This window comes from Schistocerca piceifrons, chromosome X, assembly GCF_021461385.2.
Source record: "Schistocerca piceifrons isolate TAMUIC-IGC-003096 chromosome X, iqSchPice1.1, whole genome shotgun sequence".
Lineage (NCBI taxonomy): Eukaryota > Metazoa > Arthropoda > Insecta > Orthoptera > Acrididae > Schistocerca > Schistocerca piceifrons.
The window spans coordinates 351,618,699-351,640,529 of record NC_060149.1 but is presented as its reverse complement, the minus strand read 5'-3'; the positions used below and the strand labels follow the sequence as shown (position 1 = coordinate 351,640,529).

The 21,831-nt window shown below is 46.6% G+C and overlaps 1 protein-coding gene across 1 annotated transcript in view; it reads left to right on the top strand.

Annotated features, from left to right (window-relative positions):
- The first annotated feature begins 3,160 nt into the window (after positions 1-3,160).
- Positions 3,161-21,831, top strand: part of LOC124722882 (cAMP-regulated phosphoprotein 21) — a 768,630-nt gene continuing 749,959 nt past the window's right edge. Inside the window, exon 1 of the mRNA XM_047248019.1 lies at positions 3,161-3,189. The gene's annotated coding sequence lies outside the window, so the exon portion shown is untranslated. The remainder of the gene's footprint in view (positions 3,190-21,831) is intronic.

The window sequence follows — 21,831 nt, the reverse complement described above, 5'->3', positions numbered from 1 at the left end:
ACCAGTTCTATACAAAGTTCTCCATCATGTGTAAAAGTGAAGTCGTCATCAACTCGCACATTGGTTGGAACTCCGCAGTGCTTTGCTATTGAGGGTCCTATTGGAGGCAATATATGTCCTTAAATTCCTACAACCCTTAAAATTACTTAATGGGAGCTTCGAATCAGGATGAATCTTGGCATTCTTCAGATTAAATAATTACTTCCATAGAAAAGAAAAAAAGCGATACATGGCACAAAATATTCTTAAACCTGATGGAGAGCGAATCCTAGACCTTTGGATTTGTTGTTTAGCATTTACCCACTTAGCTAGTGAATCACGCTTTCATAAGCTATACTACAAAGCAAAATAAGAAATGATATACACCTGAATCATTTTTGTTGTTCTCGCCAAAAATAGTTCGCAGTTTATCGCAGTCAACCACCCATGCACGCCAAGGATTAACCATATATCTTTTTCATTATTTTACATACTATTTTACAGCTTCAGGAAAACTATTTTACAATCAAAGATATAATAATTCTTAAGTGGTGCAACCAACTTAATTTTAAAAAATGCACCGCTTGAGAAGCTAAGATGAAATACTGAAACGAAACAAACAAAATCTCGTTATACGAATTACGTTCTTTATTGCGAGGGACAGTCTCTGTTCAACATCTGCACGATCCGGATACTTAAGAAACATACAGCTTCCATAATATGACCCTGGATTTCTTTCATTCTACCTAAAGTGTTAATTAGTTCCGTGTTCTGTAGATCATTTGCACGGCTTTTATCGAAATGATGTGGAACGAGGCAGTATACCGAATAGCATGTATCATATGTTTCTGAATATGGTTATACGCTGCATATTTACTGGATAGTAAATAGAACAGTCGCCTAAATTTAATAATAACGAAAATATTAGTTTTTGATATTACTCACGTAACTAGCAGTAATATTCTTAAATTAATTTTTTCACTGTACATGCAATCAGTTTTTAACGAGCATTCGTCTAGGGAATGGGAGTTGCCAAGCGGAAAAAAAATTTGAGCCAGATTTAACATTTGCTTTACTACTCGTCAGACGTTTGATGTGCTTGTGTGTTACTGACCTGTATCAATGGTCGAGATAAGTAACTGAAGCCTGGGCAGTGTACTCGACTCGAAGGCAGTTGTTTCGAGCACTGATAGGGGAAGAAATCTTCATCGCAAGTATTTGGACCGGAAGGGGGGATATATGATGTCTTCCTGACTTAATGCCAGTGTCTTGGGTTCAGTTCCAACCAAAGGAACGTTAAGCTCGACGATCACCTTGGTATTATTTGAGAGGCGTAGTCTATGAGCCGGCACCGTCTCCCTTCCATGCATCGATAAATCACAGTGCTACACTACACTGTAAAAGCTCTCATCACTGTTACCTACACGACACAGTAGATACGTGACACTTCATAAAATGTCGGAACAGAGGGGAGCCACCTCCTCTATGACATTGCCCATCACGGCACTACGTATTAATACATCTGTTTTCAGCACTCATTTCCTCATCGCGGGACTGATTTCGACTTTTTAATGTGTCGTTGGGTGTAGGAAATTTACTGAATATCAGTAGATGTGATGGTTGAAGGAAGTGATCCGGTGAGGTGAAAAACCTTATTAACTCTAACGTTGTATGTTTGATGGAGTAATTCCTGCAGGGGAATATAATTAGTGCGTTGGGGTCTATTTCCAACACCCTGCGATGGATCTTACATGTTTCATTTAGGACAAGACCAACCTTGCTGGCTTGAAGAACGAGTATGTGCCAAAGGGACAGGAATATTCTCCAGCCAAGTGACAGACTCATAGAGCTGCTGGCCGTACTTTTGGAGAATTTGCATCTCTCGCCATCTAATTTACGAAGCAGATAATAGCGTGATGACAATTTTTTCTTGTTGTTAGTGCAGTGGTTTCGAAATGTTAGGGAGCGGTCCAGCATTACACCCAAATATTTAGGTTTATCGAATTGTTCAAATTCTTTTTCATTTCAGTTGACTCCTATCTTCCGTGGTGTTTCATAGTTTTTCGAATTAGAAGCACATGTCTGGGTTTTCAATGGACTTAATTTGAGATCTCTCTCTCATCAAAATCCTTCTGTGTGTAGAGCCGCGTCATGTTACAAATTACTTAAATTCTTCCACAGAATAAAATTTGAAGTAGTTAACCTAATTCTAATCAGAGAGCCTTTACTACAAAAATAGCTTTAATTTCACTTGTATTCGCCGTTATATGATCCAATGTAGCACTGTAGGTCACCGGTTGCCTCTAGATTGTATAAGAAAAGTTATATAAACAATTCAACATAGGATTGGAGCGTAGCTTCGATTAATTTTATTCTTTCATTTAGAAGCCAAACACGTCCCAGAAGGACTGAATATGCAATATAGTGAAAATGTAAATGTCGCATGGCACTGCTGGCTGGAACATCCCACTGGGTGGGTTTAGCCGCTTGTCTGGAAGGCTGTTCTTCCTCCGCGCTCACTGACCCCTTTCCTTCAGATATGTGAGGCTTGTGTCGTATGGCTTTTTTTTTTTTTTTTAGAATGTTGGTGAGTGTAATGGATGCGTTTATAGTGTAGCATCATATTTGTGTTACAGAAAGGTGGCAAGCAAGAAAGATGGAGACATCCAGTGTCAAAACCTAGGCTACTCCTCTCGAATAGCTCCAAAGGGGCTGCCGGATCAAATGTGATACACACTCTTACTTCACGAGACCCTGCCGAAGCGTTGGAGTTTAATCCAGGATCTTGGCGCAGAGACTGGTGATGGAGAACTGTACACCACCTACTCTCCTCCATTTGCAGTGAAAACTGCGTCCACCACCAGTATTCAAACTGGCTTACCTCCTAGTCGGGCGCCACCGCACAGTACAGCGTTAGAGATATCGGGAACGGAGGCGCGTATGCAATATAGTGAACTGTTGGAATGAAACGGATTTCATGCCATCAGGCGTCTCCCTTCTGTACATTGCCACTGCTTAGTAACGTTCTTGCTGTGAAATAAATTCAAAACGCTAGTAAATGATCTTATCGTATTTCGCACATTTTTCAGCAGGGATAAATTCTACCCCTGAACATGAAACGTTAGTTGCTACATTAATTGTATTATTTGTTTTCTTTTCAGATCGCTCCTGAGGAAAAACCTGCGAAAAAGTTACGCCCTCTCCTTGCAGGTAAGTGAAGTAGTTGTCATCACACCACAATATCAAACAGCGTGTGTAAAAGTATAATTCATGTGTTACACACTAGATCTTACCCGAGAGAATGATTATTTAATTACACTCCTGGAAATTGAAATAAGAACACCGTGAATTCATTGTCCCAGGAAGGGGAAACTTTATTGACACATTCCTGGGGTCAGATACATCACATGATCACACTGACAGAACCACAGGCACATAGACACAGGCAACAGAGCATGCACAATGTCGGCACTAGTACAGTGTATATCCACCTTTCGCAGCAATGCAGGCTGCTATTCTCCCATGGAGACGATCGTAGAGATGCTGGATGTAGTCCTGTGGAACGGCTTGCCATGCCATTTCCACCTGGCGCCTCACTTGGACCAGCGTTCGTGCTGGACGTGCAGACCCAAACATGCTCAATGGGGGACAGATCCGGAAATCTTGCTGGCCAGGGTAGTTGACTTACACCTTCTAGAGCACGTTGGGTGGCACGGGATACATGCGGACGTGCATTGTCCTGTTGGAACAGCAAGTTCCCTTGCCGGTCTAGGAATGGTAGAACGATGGGTTCGATGACGGTTTGGATGTACCGTGCACTATTCAGTGTCCCCTCGACGATCACCAGTGGTGTACGGCCAGTGTAGGAGATCGCTCCCCACACCATGATGCCGGGTGTTGGCCCTGTGTGCCTCGGTCGTATGCAGTCCTGATTGTGGCGCTCACCTGCACGGCGCCAAACACGCATACGACCATCATTGGCACCAAGGCAGAAGCGACTCTCATCGCTGAAGACGACACGTCTCCATTTGTCCCTCCATTCACGCCTGTCGCGACACCACTGGAGGCGGGCTGCACGATGTTGGGGCGTGAACGGAAGACGGCCTAACGGTGTGCGGGACCGTAGCCCAGCTTCATGGAGACGGTTGCGAATGGTCCTCGCCGATACCCCAGGAGCAACAGTGTCCCTAATTTGCTGGGAAGTGGCGGTGCGGTCCCCTACGGCACTGCGTAGGATCCTACGGTCTTGGCGTGCATCCGTGCGTCGCTGCGGTCCGGTCCCAGGTCGACGGGCACGTGCACCTTCCGCCGACCACTGGCGACAACATCGATGTACTGTGGAGACCTCACGCCCCACGTGTTGAGCAATTCGGCGGTACGTCCACCCGGCCTCCCGCATGCCCACTATACGCCCTCGCTCAAAGTCCGTCAACTGCACATACGGTTCACGTCCACGCTGTCGCGGCATGCTACCAGTGTTAAAGACTGCGATGGAGCTCCGTATGCCACGGCAAACTGGCTGACACTGACGGCGGCGGTGCACAAATGCTGCGCAGCTAGCGCCATTCGACGGCCAACACCGCGGTTCCTGGTGTGTCCGCTGTGCCGTGCGTGTGATCATTGCTTGTACAGCCCTCTCGCAGTGTCAGGAGCAAGTATGGTGGGTCTTACACACCGGTGTCAATGTGTTCTTTTTTCCATTTCCAGGAGTGTATTTATAACGATATACTCCTTAACTGGATGGTAACTTAAGGTCTAAAGTCACTGAATATATTACACATTATCGTTTAATAGGAATTTCCTTTTGTCCTGCATGATGTATACATGCAAACGAACGGAAAGGAGAGAGTTAACTAAGTTGCTCGTTTATTTATTTATAAAACAAATTGTATCCTGTACAGGTTGAGTCTTAAATGAGAAAAAATAATTCTAAGGGTTATATTCTGGCACACGTAATGAGTCAGGAACCGTTATTATTACTTTTTCCTTCTGGACTTACTGTTTACAAGTTTGAGAAACAGTATTACCCTTTCAACGAGTCACTGCAGCACTTCAGGATCTGGATATGACATTGTTCCACATATGTATGGATATGACATTGTTCCACATATGTATCGTACGACTCACGTGAATCCTTGTTTATCCGGCCGGGGTGGCCGTGCGGTTCTAGGCTACAGTCTGGAACCGCGTGGCCACTACGGTCGCAGGTTCGAATCCTGCCTCGGGCATGGATGTGTGTGATGTCCTTAGGTTAGTTAGGTTTAAGTAGTTCTAAGTTATAGGGGACTGATGACCACAGCAGTTAAGTCCCATAGTGCTCAGAGCGATTTGAACCATTTGAATCCTTGTTTGTATCAGTCGACGCTTGAAAGATAAGGGAGCAAGATGCAAGCAGTCTCATAACAACTTGTGAACCGCTCGTTGAAATCATGTGCAGTCTAGAGCCACTGTAAGCTTTAGCTGTAAACCGAAAGAGCGACCGATGGTTGGAGGAAGAATATGGCATGCATGTCCTGTTTACAACAGCGGTATCACTCTAGCTGATACCCGCCACGCCAACTGACGCTTCGCAGTTTTACTACCATGGAAACTTCCACAAACAGGGAATATACGGGCATGCATCTCATCTAAGGGCTGGTAAACGGATGAACAAAACTTGCAACGCAACTGTATCAAGAACGAAGTCCCATCAGGTGCTACTCATCAGCAAACACATTTTAGTCAGTGGTCACATTTCTGCCATTTCTAGGATTTAGTGCTCAGGAACTTACAATGCGAATAACGAGGAGAATTTTTTGCAAGCTTTTGTCGAGAACCAGCAGTACATTAGCAGAGTGAAAAAGCTGCATTGTGGAAGTACTACACAGATATAGTTTCAGCACAGCCTGGACTTCTACAACTTATAAGTCATACGATGCCTATATTACGGGCGTGGGTTTTAATGAATTATCATAATACACACGAGCGAACAGAATAAAACCTTTCTAACTCGGAAGTACTAAGGTACGAACAAAAGTAAAGTGTCAATATATGGTGCGGTATTATCGACAATTATTTAATAGGATCACATGAGGTACATCCAAGACTGACGGGTCTCTTGGATGCTCCTTAACCACAACCAGAATTTTTGGAAGAAAGTGAAGCTATAGTACGATCATGTGGTTCATGTATGATGCTGCGCCGGCCGCGGTGGTCTAGCGGTTCTAGGCGCGCAGTCCGGAACCGCGAGGCTGCTACGGTCGCAGGTTCGAATCCTGCCTCGGGCATGGATGTGTGTGATGTCCTTAGGTTAGTTAGGTTTAAGTAGTTCTAAGTTCTAGGGGACTGATAACCGCAGCAGTTGAGTCCCATAGTGCTCAGAGCCATAAAAAAAAAGAGCCATTGGGTGGAATGGCCATCGACATGGACCACAGACGACAATGTCCTGGCAATAGAGGAACTGATCCACGGCAATCACAGAGTGATGAGGACGTTCACACAGCGGTTCTCGAATGGCTCCGTCACCAAGAAGCGAATTTTTATTGTAGAGGATCTGAACGATTAGTAGAACGTTCTGACCGTTTTTTACAGAGACTTGGTGATTTATGTTGAAAAACAGTGTCAAATAGCTGTGCCACTTTGAAGTGTAGTGAAGTTACTTGGCCAACCGTAATAATGTGTAACTTACTTTTTGCAATGCCCCGTACATCGCTAGACATTAATCCACTTGATTTCTTTTTATTAGTTCATGTGAAATTCTTAAATGATGGAGGAGAACGGTCTGACATTAATAAACTGCGACGCAGAATACCAGACTCACATTGTACTAAGTGAACATAGCCGTGATGGATCGCTCAGTAAATCCATATCGCGGAGAGTCGGTTTGCTGTGCACACCACGGCCGTCAATTTGAAAAATTTTTATGAAATGCCATTGCAGTCTAAGTTCTTGTGTTTCTACCTTATTTTCGATTTTTACGCTTGTATTGCATTCAGACTTCAACTTATCTAAGCATATTGTTGAAGAATACCCCTAGATTCGTCCTAAAATAGGATTCTCGAATATTTGAAAATATGTTCTCTCGAGATATTGTGAGCTTATTTCAAAACGTTTGCCAATTGAAATTTACAGCAATTTTTGTTACGGAAAATCAGTCACATACACTATGGGATCAAGAGTGTCGGGGCAGGTACGTAACGCAGAATTGACCACTAGATGTCACGAGAGGCAGATCCGCCTTTATAAAATGAGGCTGGGAGTATTCTGTTGTCAGTGAGAACGCCTGAGTGTGCGAGGGAGTCGACAGCGAAGTGCACTACAGCGGACGTGGCTTCGGCAGCGCACGCGACAGGGTGAGGTGACGGCAGTAGCTCCGACGTGGCGTGTGCCTACCCAGAGTGTGCTTCCTCGTCCTACTTCAGGTGTAGCGTGGGCGCGCCCTCTTTTTAAAGGGGCGCTGAACTTATCGAAGGGTGTGGCGGTTCGCTTTCCGACGAGGCTCACCTCACCGGTGGCCTAGCCCGAGGCTCACCTCACCGGTGGCCTAGCCCGATCTCCCCAACGAAGACGACACGGCCTGCAAATACGGACGTGGACGTGGACGACTCATCGGAGGTGAACAGCGACGCAGAGGACGCTCCTGCGCTGCGCCGTTACTCCACCATATCCCAGGAGGTGTGGAAGAAAAGAAAGGCGGCGGCAGCTCTCTACCGCTTAGATCAGGAACAGAGAAGTGGCTCCGTCGAGGCCCACAAGAAAGACAGACCGTAGCGCGTACGTCACAGCACGTGAAACTGCAAGTCTTACGAGTGCCAGCAACCATCTCCGGCGGGGAGTGAGTAACTATTTCAGACGAATTTAGTAATTCTTGACTGCGTGTTTAAATACACTACTGGCCATTAAAATTGCTAACCCAGGATGAAATGTAGATCATAAACGGGTATTCATTGGGCAAATATATTATACTACAACTGACATATGATTACATTTTCACGCAATTAGGGGGTGTACAGATCCTGAGAAATCAGTGCCCAGAACAACCACCTCTGGCCGTAATAACGGCCTTGATACGCCTGGGCATTGAGTCAAACAGAGCTTGGATGGCGTATACAAGTACAGCTGCCCATACAGCTACAACACGATGCCACAGTTCATCAAGAGTAGTGACTGGCGTATTGTGACGAGGCAGTTGCTCGGCCACTATTGACCAGACGTTTTGAATTGGTGAGAGATCTGGAGAATGTTCTGGCTAGCGCAACAGTCGAACATTTTCTGTATCCAGAATGGCCCTACAAGACCTGCAACATGCGGCCGTGCATTATCCTGCTGAAATGTAGGGTTTCACAGGGATCGAATTAAGGGTAGAGCCGCGGGTCGTAACACATTTGAAATGTAACGTCCAATGTTCAAAGTGCCGTCAGTGCGAACAAGAGGTGACCGAGACGTGTAACCAGTGGCACCCCATCCCATCATGCCGGGTGATACACCAGTATGGCTATGACGAATACACGCTTCCAAGGTGCGCTCACCGCGATGACGCCAGACACGGATGCGACCACCATGATGCTGTAAACAGAACCTGGATTCATCCGAAAAAATGACGTTTTGCCAATCGTGCACCCAGGTTCGTCGTTGAGTACACCATCGCAGGCGCTCCTCTCTGTGATGCAGCGTCAAGGGTAACCGCAGCCATGGTCTCCGAGCTGATAGTCCATGCTGCTGCAAACGTCGTCGAACTGTTCGTGCAGATGGTGGTTGTCTTGCAAACGTCCCCATCTGTTGACTCAGGGATCGAGACGTGGCTGCACGATCCGTTACAGCCATGCGGATAAGATGCCTATCATCTCGACTGCCAGTGATACGAGGTCGTCGGGATCCAGCAAGGCGGTCCGTATTACCCTCCTGAACCCACCGATTCCATATTCTGCTAATAGTCATTGGATCTCGACCAACGCGAGCAGCAATGTCGCGACACATAAACCGCAATCGCGATAGGCTACAATCCGACCTTTATGAAAGTCGGAACCGTGATGGTACGCATTTCTCCTCCTTGCACGAGGCACCACAACAACGTTTCACCAGGCAACGCCGGTCAACTGTTGTTTGTGTATGAGAAATCGGTTGGAAACTTTCCTCATGTCAGCACGTTGTAGGTGTCGTAACCGGCGCCAACCTTGTGTGAATGCTCTGAAAAGCTAATCATTTGCATATCACAGCATCTTCTTCCTGTCGGTTAAATTTCGCGTCTGTAAAGCGTCATCTTCGTGGTGTAGCAATTTTAATGGGCAGTAGTGCACTTGGATGTTCTCCATAGCACACAACATAATTAAGATCTTTATTGGGCACCTTTTCAATTAAATATTGATTTCCCGTGCGTGCTGCACGGAACCGAGCGTTGACGAAGTGTGGCTGATAAGACGACTACTGTGACGTCATAAGTTTGTTGTAGGGACCGTATATCTCGCTGGCTCCGGGCTCCAAGACGGAAGCTCACCCAGTCAGCAAGAAGCCGCGAACAATCGCCGTATCGACTTCTGTCGGCAAGAAGAGGGCGATGGCGGACACTTGAGTAGTGGGGCGCATATGGATGCAGATGGTGGCCAGAAAAGCCGCATCCCGCAACTCCGCTAGTGCTGGCGCAAGAGCAGAAGATGGCTGGGCGAAGGTGATGAAACGTGAGGCTCGTTCCACCCCAGCCACGAAAACCAAAGCGTCAATGAAGCCATCTGACAACCGCTTTATTGCGTTGACGGAACGTGGCCCCGCGCTGGAGCAGCCGCAAAACGAGCAGAGAAACACTATTGCTAATGCAGAATCTGTCAGCTCCCAACCGCCAACAACAACTAGGCGTCATGGGCTGAAGACGATTATTAAGGATCCCTGCCTTGTCTGAAGGAGTGTACAACAAGAGACCTCACTCTGAAGACGACCGGGCTGAACAGCGTACGAATATTACCGATGGGTGTCGAAGGAAGTATCGGATCTTTCGATGCCCTTCTATACACACACCACCGTGCCGGAAAAGCTAATCGCTCCTGGTTATAGCTGTCGACAACATGGAGAAACGGAAGCTCTCTCAGGTGACGACTGTGGCCCGCACGTCAGTCACTGCCGAGCCACTGAGGCAGAACAGGGGAGATGTGAAGTGCTCGCACTGCCAGGGGGCGGAGCATGTGTCTCCCCACTGTTCCTTCCCAGACGCATGCGCGAAGCGCGAGGGCAACTACAACATGACCGCTGCCCAGGACGCATACACCCAAGTGCAAGAATTGTGGCGGAGCACACGTGGCGAGCTACCGTGGGTGTGAATGTCTGAAAGCTGCGGCGGCTCGACAGAACGGAGAGCCGTACAAGCCGAGGATTACCCTCTTCGAACGACGTCCGAGCCCAGGCGCGCGGGCAGTGGAGCGGGCGGGCGCCGACGCTACGAAGGCTGGTAGCACGACTGTCAACACCGCTTCTGCATCCGGAACCGGAAGAAGACGCATCAGAAAGCGCTCTCGTGATGGTATGCCGGACGGCTTGCGATTCGACCTGCCTAAGGAGAAAACTCGCTGGCAAACAGAAGACACCGAGACATCGGCAGGCGGCAGGAGCGCGACCGCTCCACCCACCAGTCGCACTGATGCAGCTGCCGTCGACGTAGCTGCACTGTGGCGCACGAACGAGTCAGCGAATCGTCGAGATCGTGATGCTGGCTGCCCAAGCAGCCACACCAGCTACCGCTGTGGCTGCTCCCTCCGACGTCCACGCCGGAGAGTAATGGAGACAGCACAGCACCTCGCTGGCATTGCTGGCAAAGAGAAAACGATGCAACCTGGGAAGGCGATCCTGGCGAAGCAAAAGAACGTGAATAAGCTACACACAAAAAAGATCCATGAGATACAAATAAAGCTTTCTAAAGCTGCCTACGTCGACTGTTGGTGGTATCGTTGTGAAGTGGGAACGCGAAGAATCAACCCAGCCAAACTACAACCAGGCAAACCTCATGTACTGAAGGACAAGGACAGTAACTAGACTTGCATAAGATGGCAGTAAAATATCGCATGAAACCAGAGGCAGGTACCATACATGAATTCCAAAGTGCTACCAGAATCCCAAATAGCACAATGATTATGCGTAAAGACTTAAAAAGACTGGGGTACAATTGTCGAGCAGCTCCTCATAAGCCATATAGTCAGCGCTAAACGACGTTTGAGGTGGTGTAAAGAGTGAAGACAGTGGACAGTGCACGACTGGAAACAAGTGATTTGGACTTACTGTATGAATCACACTACACCTTATGGCAGTACTATGGAAGGGTTTCGATTTGGTGACTGCCTGGTAGACGTTACCTGTACTCACGTATAACGCCAACAGTGAAGCACGGAGGAGGTCGCGTTAAGAGTATGGGGGGTGATTTTCGTGATTAAGGTATGGTTCCCTCATTGCGTTTAAGAAATCACTAAATGTGGAAGACTATGAACACAATTTACGGCATTGTGTTCTGCGTATAGTAGAGTAACAGTTCGGAGACTATCAGTTTTGTATCAGCATGACAGTGCACCCTGTCATAAAACAGAATGTCTAAGGCAAAGGTTTGTGGACAGTAACATTCCTAAAATGGACCGGCTAGCCCAGAGTACCGATCTGAACCCACTGTAACACTTTTGGGATGAGTTAGAGCTCTGCACAACATCGCAGCGCCCCATATCTCTACCCTATTTGGTTTCAGATCTTGAGGAAGAATGGGCTGCCATTCCTTCACAGACATTCAGGCGCCTCATTGAATGTGTCTCCATAACAGTTCATACCTCCATAAAGGCGAAGGATGGCACACTCAGTGATAACTTCCACATACAGCTGTCCGAATACTTTCGATCAGATAGTGTATTTAGCGAAAATGAACAAAAAATAATACATACAGAAGCTATCAAAAACAGTAACAGAGTAGTAAGACGGGTTCAGTAGCTCACGAATATAGAGGATGATTCAGTTGCCCCTACCGATGTCGCTTTACACAACCTGCAATGAAATATCTGGTCTTCAGAAACGACGTGCAGAATTTTCATAATCTCTCGCTTGGTACGCACAAACCAGTCACTGCTACAGAAAAAAATGAATAGAAACTTTCGTAGGAAATTTAATGTTGTTAAATTTCGTACTGGGATACGTTTCCGCTGGAGGCTACGGTTTTCGAGTTAGCCAAGAAAAACTTACAAAAGTGACGTTAAAACGCATCCCCATCCTCACACTCACCACTCACCTGTTAAGATTTCTAGTACGTTGTTAGTGGCACTCCCCCACCGTACAAAAATTTCCGACTACGCGAACTATTCCGGATATTCGAAGTCTGTGGTTCCTATTTATTGAGTTATTTCGTTAATGTTATTAATTTCAACGTGCCCGTGAGTCTAATGAAAGAAAAACGATTTTCGTTCACGTTCCGCTAAAACTAATTATGTTGAGAATTCGATCGAAACTTAACCGTTACAAGTACAGTAGTTTCGTAGTCAGAAGGCTTGACGAATACAAGGATGTAATTTTTTGAAAGATTTTATGATGCCTTCAACTGGCCAATCTCTTTATTTCAAGTAATATTGTACAATTTCGGCCTTAGGCCATTTTCAAGTATTTTATGGATGATTTTGCAACAACTGCTCGAAGGTAATGTGCCCCTAAAATAGCGTAAAACGTCTCGGATTTATTTTATGAGTATAACATGGAGTCATAGGAGCAACAACAAACATGGCATAATTTTCTACTAAAAATCATCCATAAAATACTTGAAAATGACCTAAGGCAGAAATTGTACAATCGTTCTTCTTTAAATAAAGAGATTAGCAGCGAAGGCATCATTAAATCTTTCAAAAAATTCATCAAAGCTGCAGACCCTATCGCATTGAGATTTAAAGGTTTTAATTGATTACTTAATGCTGTTAATATTCACAAAATCGTTAGTCAAAATTTACACAAACGTTAATTTTCAGTTTGTTAATGCTCGACTAAGACGGTTGCGTAATACGGCCAGTCAGTGAAAAGCAAAAAGGATCGAATGTGCATTCGCAAATTTTTCTACAGTGGTAGGAGGGAGTGCCATAAACAACATTGTACTGTATTGTATTGTATGTGAACTGGGGGCCTAGAAACGACGGAAAGGCTCCGTCCCCGCCGCAGCCGCAGTGGTCCACAACCCCACGAAGACTACCGCAGTCCAATTCACCCCTCCGCCGCCCCACATCGAACCACTCTTTCAGGGTTATCGCCGACATAGTGTAGCTCAGGCGGAATAAGGGGAACCAGCCCACATTCGCCGAGGCAGATGGAAAACCGCCTAAAAACCATCCACAGACTGGCCGGCTCACCGGACCTCGACACAAGCCCGCCGGGCGTATTCGTGCCGGGGACCAGGCGCTCTTTCCCACTCCGGAAAGCCGTGCGTTAGACCGCACGGCTCACCGGGCGGGCCATGAACAACATACTCGAAATCCTGAACTGTGAGGTCTGAGTGTGGGAGCTACAAAAATGTCCGGTTCATTTTTTTTTCTGTAGAACTAACAGCATGCGCGTAGCGAGCGAGAGAATATGAAAATCTCGCGCGTGGTTTTCGAAGGCCGCATTTAACATTGCAGATTACATAAAAATGCATCGCTAGGGGCAGCTTAGTCACACAGTGTACGTTAGAGGTCATTAAAATTGCAGCACTATAAAGGCAGCATTCAACAAACATAAAATTGGCATAAAGAGTAGTCCGTACTTGTATATGCAAAAAATGGTTCAAATGGCTCTGAGCACTACGGGACTGAACTGTCGCCCAGCTGTCGCCTGATACACGCCTGCAAAGCAGCAAGTTACGTATTTAGATTTTTCTGTGTTTTGTTAGTAATATTTCTTAAACTCCGAATCTGTTTTTTTTTTATTTAAGAGGTGTAATCAACCGTTTTTCTAACTATAAAGTGTAGTCAGCCAGTCCATAGTACAGTTTCAGTTTCTTCTGAGCAGCTAGGTACACAGCCTTCATTGATGACACAGCAGGAGGCTAGCAACGGTGGCGGATAATCTGGCGCGTCGCATGATGCACCTGTTTCGCCCCTCTGGCTCTGCTGCAGAGGCACCTCGTAGTGTGCCCGACGGGTGGATCCGCCCTCACAGCAGGGCTAGTGGCGGCTGGTAAAACATTTGCATCGCTCGAGGTGGAGAACAGATTAGTCCAGTCCAATGGTGCTCAGAAAGGCCAAATAGAGGAAAGTTTAGTAGCAGTTTTTTTACAAGTTCTATAAATGTTTCCGAGGGTTCTGATTCAGAATTTTCAAAGCCTCGCGAAAATTTAGGCCCGAAAATGGTACCAAAATGGAAAAAAACACGGAGAAATGAGACTTTTTTTGGGAATTTCGCTTATAACTAGGAAAGGACACAGTTTTCGGCAACATTGACATTTATGAAAATAAATAGTATAAAATTTCCCACAAAGTACGCCTGAGTTGCTTTTTTCGGCAGATCAACTGTATATCGTGTAGTTCCATGAGGGTTTTCGCGGATGATGCTGCTGTATACAGAGAGGTCGCCACGCTAGGCAATTGTAGTGAAATGCGGAAGAAATGCAGAGGATCGCAGTGCAGTCGGTGGCAATTGACCCTCAATATAAGCAAATGTAATGTATTGCGAATACACAGATAAAACAATCCTTCAGTGTAAGACTACAAAATTGTAGAACAGTTGCTGGAAGCAGTTACTTTCATGAAATATCTAGGAGTATGCGTACTGAGCGATTTGAAGTGGATCGACCACTTAAAATTATTCGGGAGCTAGGCAATGCCATACTGAGATCATTGGAATATTTCTCAGAAATGTAGTACATCAACAAAGTAAGTAGCTTACAAAACACTCGTTCGACCACTAGTCGAATATTGCTCCTGAATATGGGATCCGCACCAGGTAGGACTGATAGGGGAAATAGAGAAGATCCAAAGAACAGCAGCGCGTTTCGTTACAGATTCATTTAGTAATCGCGAAAGCGTCACGGAAACATTCAGCCACCTCCAGTGGCAGATGCTGCAAGAGAGGCGTTCTGCATCACATTATGGCCTACTATTAAAGTTCCGATGGTGGTGGTGGTTAGTGTTTAACGTCCCGTCGACAACGAGGTCATTAGAGACGGAGCGCAAGCTCGGGTTAGGGAAGGATTGGGAAGGAAATCGGCCGTGCCCTTTCAAAGGAACCATCCCGGCATTAAAGTTCCGAGAGCGTACATTCCTAGAAGAGTCAACAGATGTATTGCTTCGTCCTACACATATCTCGCGAAAAGACCGTGAAGATTAAAGAGATTCGTGCTCACACGGACGCTTACCAGCAATCGTTCTTCCCTCAAGCCAAAAGGGGCTGGTACAAAAAAAGGGTAAGTTGACTCTTGTACACAAAGTACTTGTACACACACCGTAAGCTGGCTTGCGGAATACAGATAAAGATGTAGATCCGCATTAGGTCGGATTAAAGGAAAACATCGAAGCAATTCAGAGGCGGCCTGCTAGATTTGTTACCGCTAGGTTCAGACAACACATAATTATTACTGAGATGCTTCGCAAACTTAAATCGGAACCCCTGGAGGGGAGGTGACATTCTTATCGAGGAACATTGTTGAGGAAATTTAGAGAACTGGTAATTGACGCTGACTGCAGAACGATTCTACTGCCGCCGAAGTACATGACCACAAAGATAAGATAAGATAAGAACATTAAGGCTCGTAAGAAGACATATAGTCAGTCGTTTTTCCCTTGCTCTATTTGCGAGTGGAACTGGAAAGGTAATGACTAGTAATGGTATAGGGTGCCCCCGCCATGCCACGTATGGTGGTTTACGGAGCATGTTCATAGATATACACTCCTGGAAATTGAAATAAGAACACCGTGATTTCATTGTCCCAGGAAGGGGAAACTTTATTGACACATTCCTGGGGTCAGATACATCACATGATCACACTGACAGAACCACAGGCACATAGACACAGGCAACAGAGCATGCACAATGTCGGCACTAGTACAGTGTATATCCACCTTTCGCAGCAATGCAGGCTGCTATTCTCCCATGGAGACGATCGTAGAGATGCTGGATGTAGTCCTGTGGAACGGCTTGCCATGCCATTTCCACCTGGCGCCTCAGTTGGACCAGCGTTCGTGCTGGACGTGCAGACCGCGTGAGACGACGCTTCATCCAGTCCCAAACATGCTCATTGGGGGACAGATCCGGAGATCTTGCTGGCCAGGGTAGTTGACTTACACCTTCTAGAGCACGTTGGGTGGCACGGGATACATGCGGACGTGCATTGTCCTGTTGGAACAGCAAGTTCCCTTGCCGGTCTAGGAATGGTAGAACGATGGGTTCGATGACGGTTTGGATGTACCGTGCACTATTCAGTGTCCCCTCGACGATCACCAGTGGTGTACGGCCAGTGTAGGAGATCGCTCCCCACACCATGATGCCGGGTGTTGGCCCTGTGTGCCTCGGTCGTATGCAGTCCTGATTGTGGCGCTCACCTGCACGGCGCCAAACACGCATACGACCATCATTGGCACCAAGGCAGAAGCGACTCTCATCGCTGAAGACGACACGTCTCCATTCGTCCCTCCATTCACGCCTGTCGCGACACCACTGGAGGCGGGCTGCACGATGTTGGGGCGTGAGCGGAAGACGGCCTAACGGTGTGCGGGACCGTAGCCCAGCTTCATGGAGACGGTTGCGAATGGTCCTCGCCGATACCCCAGGAGCAACAGTGTCCCTAATTTGCTGGGAAGTGGCGGTGCGGTCCCCTACGGCACTGCGTAGGATCCTACGGTCTTGGCGTGCATCCGTGCGTCGCTGCGGTCCGGTCCCAGGTCGACGAGCACGTTCACCTTCCGCCGACCACTGGCGACAACATCGATGTACTGTGGAGACCTCACGCCCCACGTGTTGAGCAATTCGGCGGTACGTCCACCCGGCCTCCCGCATGCCCACTATACGCCCTCGCTCAAAGTCCGTCAACTGCACATACGGTTCACGTCCACGCTGTCGCGGCATGCTACCAGTGTTAAAGACTGCGATGGAGCTCCGTATGCCACGGCAAACTGGCTGACACTGACGGCGGCGGTGCACAAATGCTGCGCAGCTAGCGCCATTCGACGGCCAACACCGCGGTTCCTGGTGTGTCCGCTGTGCCGTGCGTGTGATCATTGCTTGTACAGCCCTCTCGCAGTGTCCGGAGCAAGTATGGTGGGTCTGACACACCGGTGTCAATGTGTTCTTTTTTCCATTTCCAGGAGTGTAGATGTAAAGATGTATTAATGCCGGTCACATGAAGCTCCAAAGAAACTGGTATAGGCACGCGTATTCAAATACAGAGATATGTAAACAGGCAGAATACAGCGATGCTATCGACAACGCCTATACAAGACAACAAGTGTCTGGCGCAGTTGTTAGATCGGTTACTGCTGCTACAATGGCAGGTTAGCAAGATTTAAGTGAGATTGAACGTGGTGTTATAGTCGGCACAGGAGCGATGGGACACAGCATCTCCGAAGTAGCGATGAATTAGGGATTTTCCCATACGACTATTTCACGAGTGTTCCGTCAATATCAGCAATCCGGTAAAATCTCCGACATCAATGCGGCCGGAAGAAGATCCTGCAAGAACGAGACCAACCACGACTGAAGAGAATCGCTCAACGTGACACAAGTGCAACCCTTCCGCAAATTGCTGCAGATTTCAATGCTGGGTCAGCAACAAGTGTCAGCGAGCAAACCATTCAACGAAACATCATCGACATGGGCTTTCGGAGATCAAGGCCCACTCGTATACCCTCGATGATGCACGACACTAAGTTTTACAACTCGCCTGGGCCTGTAAACACCGACATTGGACTGTTGATGCCTGGAAACATGCTGCCTGGTCCGACGAGTCTCGTTTCAAATTGTATCGAGCGGATGGACGTGTACGGGTGTGGAGACAACCTCATAAATCCATGGACCCTGCTTGTCAGCAGGGCATTGTTCAAGCTGGTGGAGGATCTGTAATGGTGTCGGGCGTGTGCAGTTGGAGTGATGTGGGACCTCTGATACGTCTAGATACGACTCTGACAGGTGGCACGTACGTAAGCATCCTGTCTGATCACCTGCATCCATTCATGTCCATTGTGCATTGCGACGGACTTGGACAATTCCAAAAGAACAATGCGACACCCTATACGTCCAGAATTGCTACAGAGTGCCTCCAGGAACATTATTCTGAGTTTACACACTTCCGCTGGCCACCAGACCCCCTAGACATGAACATTATTGAACATATTTGGGATGCCTTGCAACGTGCTGTTCAGAAGAGATCTCCATCACTCGTACTCTTACGGATTTATGGAAAGCCCTGCAAGATTTATGGTGTCAATTGCCTCCAGCACTACTTCAGACATTAGTCGAGGCCATGCCACGTCTGGTTGCGGCACATCTGCGTGCTCTTGGGGGCCCTACAACGATATTAGGCAGGTGTACCAGTTTCTTTGGCTCTTCAGTGTATTTTAAAGGCAACACATGACACTTTGTAAGAGAAAAGCACAACAGACCACCAAAACAGTGACATGTTGAGAGAGAAATAGAAGGCGAATGCGAACTCCACCGACAAAAATTTCGAAGATTGTTCAGAGATATTTTATGAGTATCTTGGTAGAAGAGACCGTGGACTCCGGGAACTCATTATACAATCAAATGGTTCAAATGGCTCTGAGCACTATGGGACTCAACTGCTGTGGTCATAAGTCCCCTAGAACTTAGAACTACTTAAACCTAACTAACCTAAGGACAGCACAGAACACCCAGCCATCACGAGGCAGAGAAAATCCCTGACCCCGCCGGGAATCGAACCCGGGAACCCGGGCGTGGGAAGCGAGAACGCTACCGCACGACCACGAGATGTGGGCCATTATACAATATTAGCACTTATTACACCCATGTATCTTTTTATCTGCATTGGACTGGAGAGTCCTACAAAACAGTGCAGATATTGACGGTATGCGCGGTGTGTTTTGTTTGGTAAAGGCTTGTTCCATTCACCCACGAACCTCCAAAATTTAGTCGGTGTAGCTCGGGTTCGACCTGTATAATACGTAACAGAATAAAAGGAAAGCCACTGAGGAAGGCGAGCTATGCGCAGAACTAATTTGGGGAGAATACACACAGTGTTTGCATCAAACCCCATATTGTTTTTCTGCGGCTTCGGATCAATCAGGAGAAGAGCAAAGTTTACAATGATTATCGCATAGACGATCTACATCGCAGGATGACAGCCGAACAAAACCGCCCCATATCTTTTACCGCTAGTCGTACAAGACGCACAACACCCTACCTTCTGCTCTCCGTTTGGTACTTTCTTACTTGACATCCGATTTCAGAACGGGACGAATGTTAATCACGACCTGGAGCACTTCCTTACGGAACATTGTCCACAGTATGCTTGCATGTATAGGATGGCTTTAGAAGTGAGGCGGGTGTTTCATACGTCTCGTTCACCCCTCAAACGACACATACGGAATGTTTGCGGTGCCGCCTGAATAGTCTGTTCAAATGTGTGTGAAATCTTATGGGATTTAACTGCTAAGGTCATCAGTCTCTAAGCTCACACATTACTTAACCTAAATTATCCTAAGGACAAACACACACACCCAAGTCCGAGGGAGGACTCGAACCTCCGCCGGGACCAGCCGCACAGTCCATGACTGTAGCGCCCCAGACCGCTCGGCTAATCCCGCGCGACTGAATAGTCTGTTTGCACGGCGGAGTTACTGGCCATCAGGGAGACTATTTATTGTGGCACTTACACTTTCAGCTCTTATTGACCTTCACGGTCTCCTAAAGTGTGTTGCAGAGACTAAAACATCCTACCTTTCATACACTGACTAGCAGATATGTCGTAGATGTCACGGAGGCCGTACTAGACGCGCTGACATTGGATGTTGACGTTCGCTTACTTTGGATAAAAGGGCATCAACACATTCTCCATAATGAAACTGTTTACCGCCTAGCTAAGAGGAGCATTATGGAAGGACAGTTCCGCCCAACACCAATCACAATTTCAAATCGACGTTCAAGAAAGCTGCTTATCGCAATTGTGAATGGGACGTATCTCAGCTCTACAAGGCTCGCCTCCTGGCGGCCATACAATCGAACTTTTCTTCTAGGCCATGTCTTACCTCAGTGAAGTTTAGTAAACGTCATGTGACCTCTCTCATCGCTTCTGGACACTGTGATCAGGACCCAACAGCGGCTGTGGAGCTGAACAACGTCATATTGGCGTGTATTAAGATCTCGACCGCACAGGCATTCTTGTACAAAAAACTGGTTGCGAGGGGCTACCCTCTTCCTACAAGCGTAACTGCTTAATTTCACCAGTTCGATGTACATAGGCATTATTTGCTCGTGAACTATTTAAAAGACGCCGGTATCCACGCTTGATCAGTAAGCAGTGTGGATTTTGTCCTCGTATGAAGCCGCCTAGTTCGAAAACAGGGACATGTATTTGTGTCTTTCCTTTGCTTAATGTACTTATCTTTGTAAACGACGCCGTTTTCAAGCTTTCAAATATAAGTTGCTGTGTATGCCATTCTCCTCTCGAACCGGTCCGGTTTTGGAACCTGAGCCGAAATTTTGTGTTTGTTTAATTTATACAATGAACTTGTCTTTGTACTTCACACTCTTATCATTATAATTATTCTGGCTTCTGTTTTTACTCCCGTCATTTACTGGCATCAGACGACGAACTGTCTGAAGTAACAAAAGATCGTACCCAGGTCCACTTCTCCTAAGGTAAACAGCTTTTCAGCACACCACATCATCGTAAGTGCAGCCACAACATTGTCTGCGTTGTATCAACAATATGGCGGTGGGTCACATCCTGTTTGATTTAAGGGGAAAATACTGCCTTCAGTCCTCAGCCATGAACATGAAATAAAAACATACCAAACACAGAAACAAAAGATACTCGGTAGAGCACAGGAGGTAACTGAACGCTCGCTGAAGTATCAGTTCTGGAGTATTCGCAGACGTGTAATGCAGTCCGTCGATTTTTTGAATTTTTTAAAACAAACAAAACACAAAACATATGGCGTTGTGCATTACTGCTGTCAGCTTCAACTTTAAGAAATTCTCATATTTCTAGTTTTAGTATCTTCTATCCAGATGCACAGTATAGGAACCACATTTTATATATTCACTTCGTCTCCAGCAAAAATAAAATGTTTCTCTCTGGTCTCAGCTTGCATTTCATTGATTCACTCGAACAGAATCTAAACGTTTCTATGTATTACGCAACGGGTCATTACTTAAGGTAACAGCAATGTTTTAGTTCCGCTCAATATAGTAATCACATGAGATCAACCGCGGACTTTCTTCCGCTCACTTGTTTCTTGCATTAACTTGAATCCGAGCAAATAGGTTTGGGAAAAACTTTGATAGGCTGAATCCTAATTATATATAAAACTGTGTCGACAGTTATTTCATTTACACTTTGCGCGAATCTTATATGTATATGCTATTTTGATGACGCCCCCCTTTCTAAATTTACATATACATCTCCATCTACATACGGACTCTGCGAGCCATCGTATGATGTGTGTTGCAGAGTACGTTGCACCGCTACTAGTCATTTCCTTCCTGTTTCAGTCGCAAACAGACGGAGCGAAGAACGACCGACTATACGCCTCCGTAAAAGCGCTAATTACTCTTTTCTTATGGTTCAAATGGCTCCGAGCACTATGCGCCTTAACTTCCGAGGTCATCAGTCGCCTAGAACTTAGAACTAATTAAACCTAACTAACCTAAGGACACCACACACATCCACGCCCGAGGCAGAATTCGAACCTGCGGCCGTAGCGGTCGCTC